Consider the following 12,627-nt stretch of genomic DNA (forward strand, 5'->3'; position numbering starts at 1 on the left):
TGTAGACAACATATAGTTGAGTCTTGATTTTTTAGCTACTCTGTCAGTCTCTATCTTTTAATTGGTATATTTAGACAATTCACATTTAAAGTGATTATTGATATATTTGGATTAACATCTGCCATACTTGTTACTGTTTTCTATTTGCTACATTTGTCTTTCATTTTTAAAAAAAAAAATCTTCTCTTTTTTCCTGCCTTATCTGGTTTTGAGTGTTTTATACGATTCAATTTTCTCTTCTCTCTTAGCTTGTAAATTATACTTCTTAAAAAAATTTTTTTTTAGTGATTGCCCTAGAATTTGTTAACATACATTTGCAACTAATTTAAGTCCACTTTCAAATAACATTATAACAGGTAGTGCACGTAGCTTATAAGAGAATATTTCCAATTGCTCCCTCCCATCCCTTATAACATTGTTGTCATTTGTTTCATTTATCCATAAGCTATAATCACTCAATACATTGTTGCTATTTTTTTTAACATCTTTATTGGAGTATAATTGCTTTACAATGGTGTGTTAGTTTCTGCTGTATAACAATGTGAATCAGCTATACATATACATATATCCCCATATCTCCTCCCTCTTGCATCTCCCTCCCACCCTCCCTATCCCACCCCTCTAGGTGGACACAAAGCACCGAGCTGATCTCCCTGTGCTATGCAGCTGCTTCCCACTAGCTATCTATTTTACATTTGGTAGTGTATATATGTCCATGTCACTCTCTCACTTTACCCCAGCTTACCCTTCCCCCTCCCTGTGTCCTCAAGTCCATTCTCTACATCTGCGTCTTTATTCCTGTCCTGCCTCTAGGTTCTGAAGAACCTTTTTTTTTTTTTATTTTAGATTCCATATACATGCGTTAGCATACGGTATTTGTTTTTCTCTTTCTGACTTACTTCACTCTGTATGACAGACTCTAGGTCCATCCACCTCACTACAAATAACTCAATTTCATTCCTTTTTATGGCTGAGTAATATTCCATTGTATATATGTGCCACATCTTCTTTATCCATTCATCTGTCGATGGACACTTAGGTTGCTTCCATGTCCTGGCTATTGTAAATAGAGCTGCAATGAACATTGTGGTACATGACTCTTTTTGAATTATGGTTTTCTCAGGGTATACGCCCAGTAGTGGGATTGCTGGGTCATATGGTAGCTCTATTTTTAGTTTTTTAATATTGCTATTTTTATTTGAACCAACAGTTATCTCTCAGATCAATTAAAAATAAGAAAAATAAATGATTTTATCTTCATTTATTTCTTCTCTAAAGGCTCTTCCTTTCTTTATGCAGACCTGAGTTTCTGACCTGTATAATTCTCCTTCTCCCTGAAGAAATTCTTTTAACATTTCTTGCGAGGCTGGTCTACTGACAGCAAATTCCCTCAGCTTTTGTTTGTCTGAAAGAGTCTTTATTTTTCTTTCACTCTTGAAGGATAATTTTTACTGGTTTTTATTTTTTTTTTCTTTAAGCCATCCCCTTAAATATGTCACTCCACTCTCTTCATGTTTGCTTGGTTTCTGATGAGAAGTTCAATGTAATTCTTATCCTTGTCCCTCTCTAAGTGAGGTATTTTTTCCTCTGACTCCTTTCAAGATTTTCTCTTTTTTCTCTTTTGCTTTGGTTTTCTGCCACTTGAATGTAGTGTGCCTGGGTGTAGATTTTGGGTATTTATCCTGCTTGATGGTCTCTGAGATTCTTGGATCTGTGGTTTGGTATCTGTCGTTAATTTTGGAAAATTCTCACGCATTATTACTTCAAATATTTCTTCTCTCTTTCTTCCCCTTCTGGTATTCCCACGATGTGTATGTTCCCCATCTGCTCACTCATTAGTCCTGGGACATAGGTTGTTTACTCTTAAGGCCCTTCTGCCGTTTCAGTGGAAAGCTAGCAATGTTTAGTAAAGCCCTCTAACCCAGGAAGATTCAATATCCAGCTCTGTCTCCCCTTTATGAGCAGCAGCTGATAGCTTTACTCGACTTTTTCATCCCTTCAGCTGTTGCTGCCCACGTGCTCCTTGCAGACCCCTCCTTTCCTCAGTGCACAGCAAGTGCTTGAGTGGAATGTATGAGTAGATCTGGGGGCTTCTCCCTCTGTGGCTCCTTCGTTTCTGGGATTTCACCCTTTTATTTCCAGCCCCCCTGGCACTCCCAAAGTCCTTCCTGTGATACCTTGAATCAAGATAAGGTTGCAGCTTTCTATTTGAATTTTAGTTTACCTGCACACAGCTGGGGAATACCTTCGGGGAAAAACCTCTCTAAATATGGAAGTTACCCAGTGCAATTCCCTTTTTCCAAGGGGCACAGTCCTTCCACTTCTGCCTGCTTTTGGTCATTTTCCAGAGCCTTCAAACAGTTGTTTTTCTTTAAATAACTTGAATAGAGTTGACTATTGTTATCTGTGGGAGTTAGTTCATTTTATTCCTCCATTACTGGAACTAGAACCTAGGAAGCTGTCTCTTGACCTTTTTGATGAGAACAACAAGGTAAGCTTCTAGGATATAGACATATTACATGTATTATTTCCCTGGATCACTAGTAATAAAAAATGTCATGTGCCTGCTGTGTGCTCTGAAGGATCCATTAATATTTTCCTACTGAGAGTAAAGAGTAATGAGAGCCACAATTTTCTGTTTTAGACATGTGTGTTTTGGATTTAGGAATTTCTTCCAGCAGGACACATATATACCCAGACTTAATCCTGGCCTGTTTCTACAGCTTGGAAGAATATTGACAGAAGCGTGCTTCTGTTTATACTTTTATTATCAACTCCAATAATTGAGGAATGTGCATTTGCCAGCTCTCTCTTCTTCTCTGGTCCTTTGTGTTATTAGAAGCAGTTCTTGGTATTAATAAGCTAGAAATAATGATTCACTTCTGGTAATCCTTTCCAAGTTGGAGACCATGATAGATCACACAATCATTTGTTTCCCTAAATTGGAACACCCAAGCCTTTCTGTTACGTGTGGGCAGGGTATGGAAGTGGGCGGTTCTCTTCTATTCTGAGGTTCTCCTCGGAGGTGGGGTTGGATTCAGAGATGCTTATTCACAAACACCATTGCCATTTCTGAGTGTGAGCTGACTTCTGTCTTGGGGGAGGAGTGAGAAGGGCATTTACTCTTTCTGCCTCTTTGACCTTCTCTGAGTCAGAAGAGACTCCATGCCACGTGAACTGCCATGTTTCCCAGATTCTGAAGCCCAGAGCACCAGTTCTGAGATGAGTAAACAGCAGTGTCCTGACCCTACAGGTTGGGAATTCATGAGTCAGATGTGATTTTCTGCTTGTGTGTACCACCAGAGCAAGGACACAATGATAAAAACAATCTTCGTGTTTTTAAAATATTTGTTCACAACATTAAGAGATTGGACCCCAAGAAACTTGGTGGGGTATAATGTTTAATTTTATAGAAGGTTAAGTCTCATGTTATGTGGACCTCCTCTAGGTGACTATAATCTTAGATGGTGAAATATGTTCGCTGCCATAATGGATCATGTGGATTATTTATGAGGATGGAAAGTGATTGCCCAGTTTTCTTAGCTACTAATTTCCCTTTGTTATCTAATTGGATCTCCTAGTTTGACCATCTCTGAATCATCTTTTGTATCTACCCTTTGGCTCACCCTGCATCTATTCCTAAACCCAACCTTATTTTCAGCCTGTTCTGGCTGCATGTGGTCTGAACCCTTAGCCTCCTGAGGTATGCTCCCTCATGCCCCTTTCAGCCAGTATGGCTTCTATGGAAGATCCTGCAAGAAACTTTAGCACAGTGGTCCTCCATCTTTTTTTTCCAGTCTGATAGACAAGATAGATCCGTTCCTCCAGTTGACAAATATTTATTGAACATCTACTTTGACTCAGATGTGTTAGAGCCTGGGGATCAGTGATACAAAAAAAAGATATGAGTTTTTGCTTCCATGAAGCTTATATTCTAGGAGGGATTACAGCTAAGTAAGTGAAAAATATTAGTGTAATGAACGCTTTGATGTGCATGTACAGGATATTGTAGGGACACACAGAAACACCAAACATAAATGTATAGGGATCAAGGAAGTGTTCTGGGAGGAGTGATTTCTAGGCCAAGGCCCAAGGGCGATTAGGAGGAGAGGGATCCAAGCAGAAGGACCATGCACATCCTCATGCAGGACACATGCCCAGGAAGGATCCAGGGGTAATGCCTCATCTCCAACTACCTCCTCTACCCACCCTTTTCTCTCCTGCTTAAGAGAGTATATAGACTGCAAGGGGAGCAGTAAAGTCATTGTGGGGATAAATCAGAATCTGCTCTTTTTAAAAAGATAAATCATAAATTATTTACAAACTGCCTGCTCACTAGGAATCCAGGTATGACCCATAGTTGAGACATGTACTTCAGAAATGGTTTAATGTACCAGATGTGGTGCCTTACACATAACAATTAGTAAAGAAAACAAGAAAAGTCATTAGAAAATGCACCCCCTCCCAAAGATAAACACTGTTAAGAGTGGGGATACATTCTTCCAGGTTTTTTTTCTTTCCAGCTATATGTTAAGTGTATAAAATAGTCTTGTGCAATATATGTATAATTGGTCCTTTTTATTGACTAGATCATAAGCATTTTCCAATGTTGTTAAATACTATCCTACAGCATCATTTAAGTTAGGTACTCTTTCATATGATGTATTTATTTAATTAGTTCCTTATTGTTTGGCATTTGGGGTGCTTCCAAATTTTTCTAAACAACATTATAGTATCTCAGAAAAGTCTGTAAGCTATGTTGCTAAATCTTTCTAGCTTTGGAACTTCTATAAAGTGATTCTTCCATTTCTTAAGTTAAATGTGAGATTCACTCATCATACAATGGGGTAAGTGATACAACAAAAGAGGTTTTTTTTTGTAATTTGAGAAAAATTGATTGTGAAAGCTGCAAGAGTAAAAAGAAGCATTATGATTTTCTTTTTCATAAATCTAGATAAGGTTCTCAATCTATGTCTGCATGACAAATTTATCATTTGTTGATGATATTATTTACCAAGTTTCTATAGAACTTTGAGGAATAAAATGAAAAGCCATGGATAATAGTTTTAAACATACAATTAAAATCATAATGTTTTCTTAAAATGTTTACCATCAAAAACGTAAGGGGATAATTAAATTGCTTTCGTAACTTGTAATCAAATTTGGTAGAAGACTAATACTTCATGTAAATTCAGGGGGAGAGGGGCTTGAACTCCTTCTAAGATCAGATTAGTTATTTTTTTTAAAAATAAATTTATTTATTTGGCTGCGTTGGGTTTTTGTTGCTGCACGTGGGCTCTCTCTAGCTGCGGCGAGCGGGGTCTACTCTTCATTGCGATGCGCCGGCTTCTCATTGTGGTGGCTTCTCTTGTGCAGAGCATGGGCTCTAGGCGCGCGGGCTTCAGTAGTTGTGGCTCGTGGGCTCAGTAGTTGTGGCTTGCGGGCTCTAGAGCACAGGCTCAGTAGTTGTGGTGAATGGGCTTAGTTGCTCCGCGGCATGTGGGATCTTTCCGGACCAGGACTTGAACCCGTGTTCCCTGCACTGGCAGGTGGATTCTAAACCACTGGGCCACCAGGGAAGTCCCAGATTAGTTATTTAAGGCATTTTAAGCTACTTAAACTTATTCCTGCTTTCCTTATTATAATACTATCAATGATACTGTGAGTTTACAGTCATTGGCGAATTCTCAGTTGAGTCATAGGGATTTATGAATCCTTTAAAATGTTAATTTAAAAAAGCTGAAATATTATTATTTTGTTAATGTCCATCTGATTTTGAATTTCTCTTAAATCTCTATTTCCTCCAAGAACCAATATGGTTTATACCACCTTGAGATCATTAGTAGTTAGATCAAAGAAAATTTCTTGCAACATAGATATTTGATCATCTAGAAGCACCCACCAAGAAGCCATATAAACATACTTAATTTTGAAGGAAGTGCTAAACCTTTCATAATTCTATCTGGGTCCACAGTTTTTCTTGCTGGAGTTAATAGGACTGTTTGGCAGTCATAGCCGGCTTATTACAGGTTGATTCCAGCCTGGCCCCTGCTTTCCTCTCTGTCCTATTTTCCAGACTCCTCTCTCTCTCTCTCTCTCTCTCTCTCTCTCTCTCTCTCCACCCCACTCTCTCCCCCTCCCTCCCTCCCCCTCTCTCCTCTGTGGGCTGTTCAGACTCAGCGCGGAGGCCTCCCCATCCCCTGAAGGCTGGGCTGGTGATCAGGGCTTTGTGTTCCCACAGGACACCTTCTCACTGGCCTCACTGTTGTCACTGCCCCGGGGGCCCGGAGCCATGGAGCAGGTGGCAGAGGGTCCATCCTGGGTGACAGTGGAAGGCACGACCATGTGGGCTGAGGCTCCAAGTCCCTGGCACGTGCTCCCCTGTCCCATCAGACTTCACTTACAAACCACAAGAAAATCAAAGATAAAATTGTTAAGAATTCCAAGATGGCGATGGGGGTGGGTGAGTGGGCATTAAACCCCAAGAACAAGGCCTTTCTGAGGAGAGGGAAGGGGGTCTGTGAGACTGTACTGGTCACAAACCGGTGACGCTGGCTCTGCATGTGTAGATTCATTTCATCCTCCTTTTACAGATGTGGAAAACAGTGCCCTGAAAGGCTGAGTTACCAGCCAGATATCACGGAACTGAGATTTGAACTTGGGTGATTTATCCTTGTAGTTTCTGCTCTTAACCCTTACGCTGGCCTGTGATATGTGAGTCAAGGCCAGGATTCACGCTCTGGGAGGTTGGAAGAACATATGTGCTGCTTAGGTGGGTGAGTCTCAGTTACCTGGGTCTCTGGTCCCTGCTGAGGGTGGATGGAGTCTCACCTATTCTTTATATTGGATGATGTTAACAATAAAAGCAGTGTGTCACCTATCAACATTGTTCTTGTTTTAAAAAAGTTATTCTCATTACAAGTGTAAAATGTTTTTTTAAAAAATATTAACTTTGCTGTTTTTGAAAAAATTGCATCTGTATTGCCCTCCAGTGACCGTGAAAATGTAAAAAGGGAATGGAATAGCAAGTGGAATAACAGCTGTGTATTAAGTGCCATCATAAAAGCGTGAATCATGCCGCTACCATTTACTGCTTGTGTGCAGACACACAGGTCCACAACGACCAGATGGGCGATGTCACAGGGATGTGGGCTGGGACAACACGAAACTGGACGGCACTTGTCTAAAAGGGGAAGCTTCCAGTGAGTTCCAGCATCTGGTTGCCTGGGAGAAGGCAGGCCCAGTTGTTAAAGAAAAGCCCCAGATCCATCTATTTAGGTAAAAGTTCCCAATTTTTCAATGCAGGCAATTAACTAAAAAAAAAAAAAAAAAAAAAAATCTCTGTGTGGGCCGTAACATTTCCGTGAGCTGGATTTAGGCTGCGATAACCGCTCACTTGTGACCTTTGGTTTATTGGTGCTTACGGCCAGCTGGGCCCTGTGCTAAGGCTTTCATACAAGTTCCCGCTTCAGTTTACAATATGGCCCCAGGATGGCTAGCCCCCATTGCATAGATGAGTAACAGGCACAGAGAAGTGACATAAATTGCCCAAGGTCCCACGGCTGGGATTTGAACCCAGCTCTTTCGAACTCAAAGTCCGTGATTACTGCCCACCAGGTGGTATGTAAGATTCATTCCATTAAGAAGAAATATATATTAAATCACTAACATATGCCAGAGACTATTCTAGGTGACAAAGATACAGCAGTGAATACTGCCCTCGTTGGAGTGTGTGCTTGTGTGAATCTAATGAAGTAGAGAATGAAGGGGGCAAGGATTTGTTTTGAGCGACAAAATTCCCTGGTTTCCACCCCTTTAGGGCCCAGTTCCATGTCAGCCTCAGTTTATTCCACCAGTTCTATATGCTCTGCCCCCTGTCCAGCCAACATCTGGATTCTCTGTGCTTCTGTCCAGCCTGGCCCACTACTTTGCTTCCCACTGTTCAGCTCCGAAGTTACTCCGTCATCTCTGCCCTGCACATACGGCCTGACAACAAAGCAATGCGGCCTTCGACTTGGCCTTGAGGACATGCCCCTTAATCCCAGAACCCACCCCTTCTCAGACATGACCCTGTCAGGGGTGTCACAGAAAATGTCCTGCTTATTAAACTTAGGGACACTTGTGCCGTAAAAGAAAGGGCGATATCACCCGAGCCAGCTATTATTCTGTCCAGAAAGTCACACATATTCTTACATGCTAAGGTTTGGAGTTTTATTTCACTTTTAGTTGCACTTTTTTTTTTTTTTTTATTGTAAGTCAGGTTTATTGAGGTGAAAATTAAATATGGTAAAAATTTCCCCTTTTAAGATGTGTACTTCTTTGAATTTTGACAAACACATACAGTCATGTAACTTCCACCATAGTCAAGACATAAAACATTTCTATCACCACCCCTGAAGTTTCCTCCTGGCCCTTTGCTGTCAGTCTCCTTCCCTCATCCCCAGTCCTGAGACACCACTCATCTGTTTTCTGTCCCTGTGGTTTTGTCTTGTCCGTAATGTCATATCAATGGAATCATACAGTTTGTAGCCTTTTAATTGCTGAACAGTATTCTTTTTTTTTTAAATTTTTTAAAAATTTATTTGTTTACTTATTTATGGCTGTGTTGGGTCTTCGTTTCTGTGCGAGGGCTTTCTCTAGTTGCTGCAAGTGGGGGCCACTCTTCATCACGGTGCGCGGGCCTCTCACTATCGCGGCCTCTCTTGTTGCGGAGCACAGGCTCCAGACGCGCAGGCTCAGTAGTTGTGGCTCACGGGCCTAGTTGCTCCGCGGCATGTGGGATCTTCCCAGACCAGAGCTCGAACCCGTGTCCCCTGCATTGGCAGGCAGATTCTCAACCACTGCGCCACCCGGGAAGCCCCCTGAACAGTATCCTTAATTGTTCTTGAAGACAAGTGTTTCCTCTGTGGCAACATTAACTTTGAAATTCTAATGAAGACCAATGGGAAATAATGGAAACTTTTGTCTTACAAACCACTTTCAAGAGCAGGCCGATGTTATTACATGAAGCAGACCTGGATTCAATAGCCTCTATTGGTCTATGCATATAATTCATGGACATACGAGATCAGGCCTCGCCAAACTAATACCTTTCTTGGGGATTGTGGTGGTGTTGGGGTGGGTAGAGACGAGGGAACTAAGGAATTACTGTGGGAATTTTTGCTAAACTTCTGTCATTCTCACCCCACGTAGAGAATTGCAGATATTAATGTTTCAATGTGATGCATACTGCTAGTGTTTAATCAGTGCTGCTGCTGAAGTAGCAAGACCAAGGACCGTTGGGTCTGCATAGAAAATTAGTGGTTCCGGGGCACCTCTGTGCGTAGGTTGATTGGAATTAGCTTACCTGAGTGACTCAGAGGCAAGTTTGGTGAAGAGGGGAGAGAAATCATTTCAGGCAGGGCGAACAGCACGTGCAAAAGCCCTGTGGCATTGTGCTACGTCCCGGTTAGCATCAACTCAGGGCTGACATTCAGCTGTTTGCACTGGTCAGACCGTCAGGATGGTCAGTATTCATTCTGACTGGTGAGAGCAAGGGCCTTACCACTCATTAAATATTTTAAAATCATCTCCACTGAATGCCCTTTGGCCAGTTAGCCTAAGGCAGTTAAGCTGTTGCACGTTTGAGCCCAACTAGAAACATGAGCCAGAGGAAAGACAATTTATTCCAGAGACTCTTGTCCATATTACATATTTGGGCTGAGAGCCGCTCCATACTAAGACTTCCTAGAGAGGCCAGGCCTGTGTAGCTTAACAGTAATAAGTGCCATGGGCAAAATTAGGTCCCTGGAGTCCTTTTCCTGGGGCCATCAAGAAAACAAGCTGAACCAAAATCACTTATGAAAGTGTCCAGCATAAAGCAGGTCATCACTAAATATTTGCTGATCTGTTGGCAAAGGACATTCAGGCATCTCTGTTATTTACATTTTTTTCTGAAATTGTCTCTCTGATTAATACCTGTTTTACTACAATAGGTTAGGTTTATTAGGTTTGGTTTAACAGAATTCCATTCTGATTTCTGATATTTAGAGAATATTTAATCCAACTCCAATTTTGCAAATGAGAAAGAAAGTAATTTGGCTACAGGACCCAGCTAGATGGTGGATGCCACTGGGATAGAACTCAAGTTGACAAATTCAAAGTCAATTTACTCTCCTGTTTTAATAAAAATAAATCCTCCACACCCCTCACCCGACCTTTCCCCTAAAAAAAAAAGAAAAGTGTGTTGTGCTCCTGGAAGCAAGGCAGATTCAATTGTTGTTTGTTTGTTTGTTTTTTCTCAATTGCTGTTTTCAGTCTCAGTTCAGTAAGGTCCTGGTTTGGCCTACAGCAGCAAGTAAATATCACAGATGAAGTGGATATAAAAAGAAAAAACCCACACACCTCATAAAACTTCAGGACAGCATCTCCGAGAGGCTGATATCCAACAGTTTTATGACGCCATGGTTGGGTCAGGCCCTGCATCCATTGCCTGGAGCTCCCTGATCTGTAAGGGGTGGGGTGAGGTCCTGATGCTGCGCACTGATTTTCCAGGATAAAGAAACTGAATTAGGATTAATCTAGGTGAGTGTTATCTCAATGCTGCTAGAATGTTCTTTACTGCCTAAACGACTTCCTTTTATTATATTTTCCTCCTACACTGGTAGGAAGAATAATTTCCAGAGTGTTACATGTCTGGTTTTTGTGACGGAAAAATGGGTGACTGCTCTAATTTCAGTAGTAGAAGGAGAGAAGGAGAGCATCAGTACAGCAAACAGCTGGATTCCTTGCTGAGTGCTTTTGCAGTCTAATTAGGGTGAGTTACATAAAATGTAATTTGAACTGAGCTGTCTTCTTTGCAAAGGTAATTTAGACTTTCTGCCTAATCTTAGCCTTCAAAATGAAACTGAATGGAGAACTAGAAATTACTGGATTTAAAAACAATAGCTTTTTGCCCTTTTTGAATTTACAGAAGATTAAGTGAATGCATAAAACTCAGCCATTAAAACCTTCTGAATGGAAAGCATCTCCCCCTGAAGCCGTCGATGAGCCCGTCCTAGGGTGCTGGTGCCTTTGTATTCCGTTTGGGCAAAAGTGAATAGCAAAGTAGTAAGGGCCTTGTTTTGGGGTCTGACATTTAAACACACATTACAGGTGCCGGAGAATCCCTAGAAGAACAATAGCATGCAGACAGGGAGTCTTTCTCATTGTCAGAGAAATGCCATGGCAACGTGTCTGTGAAGACGCGTGTGGGCGGATGGGCCTGTGTCAAGTGCAAGTTCACCCTGTGTGTGTGCTTGTGAGTTTCACGCGGATCACCCTCCCTGGTAAAGCCTCATGTAACCATATGTGATCCGTCACATATTCTTATATCAGCTATCCCAAAGCAGCTTCGAATCGGTACTTGCAGCTAAGAACAAGGAAAGAAACCGAATAAATTTATCAGTGAGGGGGATGGAAAGTCTGCAGACAAGCCTACGCTGTATGAATGAACCTAAGAACAAAAAAGCACTTCTTAGCTTACAGCCTGGTCTTTGAGAGTGATTTGATTCTTTCTGCAGGTAGAACAAAATTGAAAAGTCTTTTTCAACTTAGCAATTTAGTTTTGATTACAGAAGCTTTGGAGTAACTAAAGTTTTCACAATTTAGTTGCTGCAGTAGTTGCCACCAACTGTGTTTCGAGGATTTATAAAATATCATTTAGCTGTTTAGATGATACAGCTGAAGACCAAGAAAGGATTGGACATGAGCTGGGAGAATAGAGGAAAAAAAGCTACAAGGAAATGAATAAACATGTACTGATCTACTTCTTTACGCCAGAAACTCTGATGTCTGCTTTACATATGTGCTCCTTTTATTCCTCATAGTGATCCTTTGAGTAGCTGGAGAAACATCTTCAATTTCTTTCATTTGTTCATTTGACAAATATTTATTATGTGCTTATTACACTCAAGGCATAGGACTAGTCCCTGAAATACAGTGTTGACCCAAACAGATATGGTCCTTGCTCTGAGGGAGTTTATATGCTAGAGAGGACATGCATATTAATCAAATAGCCATGAAAAGATGATAAATAATGGGAAGGAGAGGTAAATGATACTATGAGAATATTTAATAGTGAATCAGATAAGGCTTCTTTTTTTTTTTTTTTAAACGTGATAATCCATTTATTTATTTATTTATTTGTTTGTTTATTTATGGCTGTATTGGGTCTTCGTTTCTGTGCGAGGGCTCTCTCCAGTTATGGCAAGTGGGGACCACTCTTCATCGCAGTGCGCCGGCCTCTCACTATCACGGCCTCTCTTGTTGCAGAGCACAAGCTCCAGATGCGCAGGCTCAGTAATTGTGGCTCACGGGCCTAGTTGCTCCGTGGCATGTGGGATCTTCCCAGACCAGGGCTCGAACCCGTGTCCCCTGCATTGGCAGGCAGATTCTCAACCACTGCGCCACCAGGGAAGCCCCAGATAAGGCTTCTTTAAGAAGTATACTTTAGCTGAGATCCTCAAAATGAAGAGGAAATAATTCATTCATGAAGTGAGAAGAAAGCATGTTCCAGGCAGATGGAAGAAAACGTGCAAAGGTCCTGTGGCAGAAAGAAGTATAGTGATATGAGGGAATAAACTATAACAAATCTATTACTCAGGGTTC

The sequence above is a fragment of the Balaenoptera musculus genome, chromosome 14 (assembly GCF_009873245.2).
Source record: "Balaenoptera musculus isolate JJ_BM4_2016_0621 chromosome 14, mBalMus1.pri.v3, whole genome shotgun sequence".
NCBI lineage: Eukaryota > Metazoa > Chordata > Mammalia > Artiodactyla > Balaenopteridae > Balaenoptera > Balaenoptera musculus.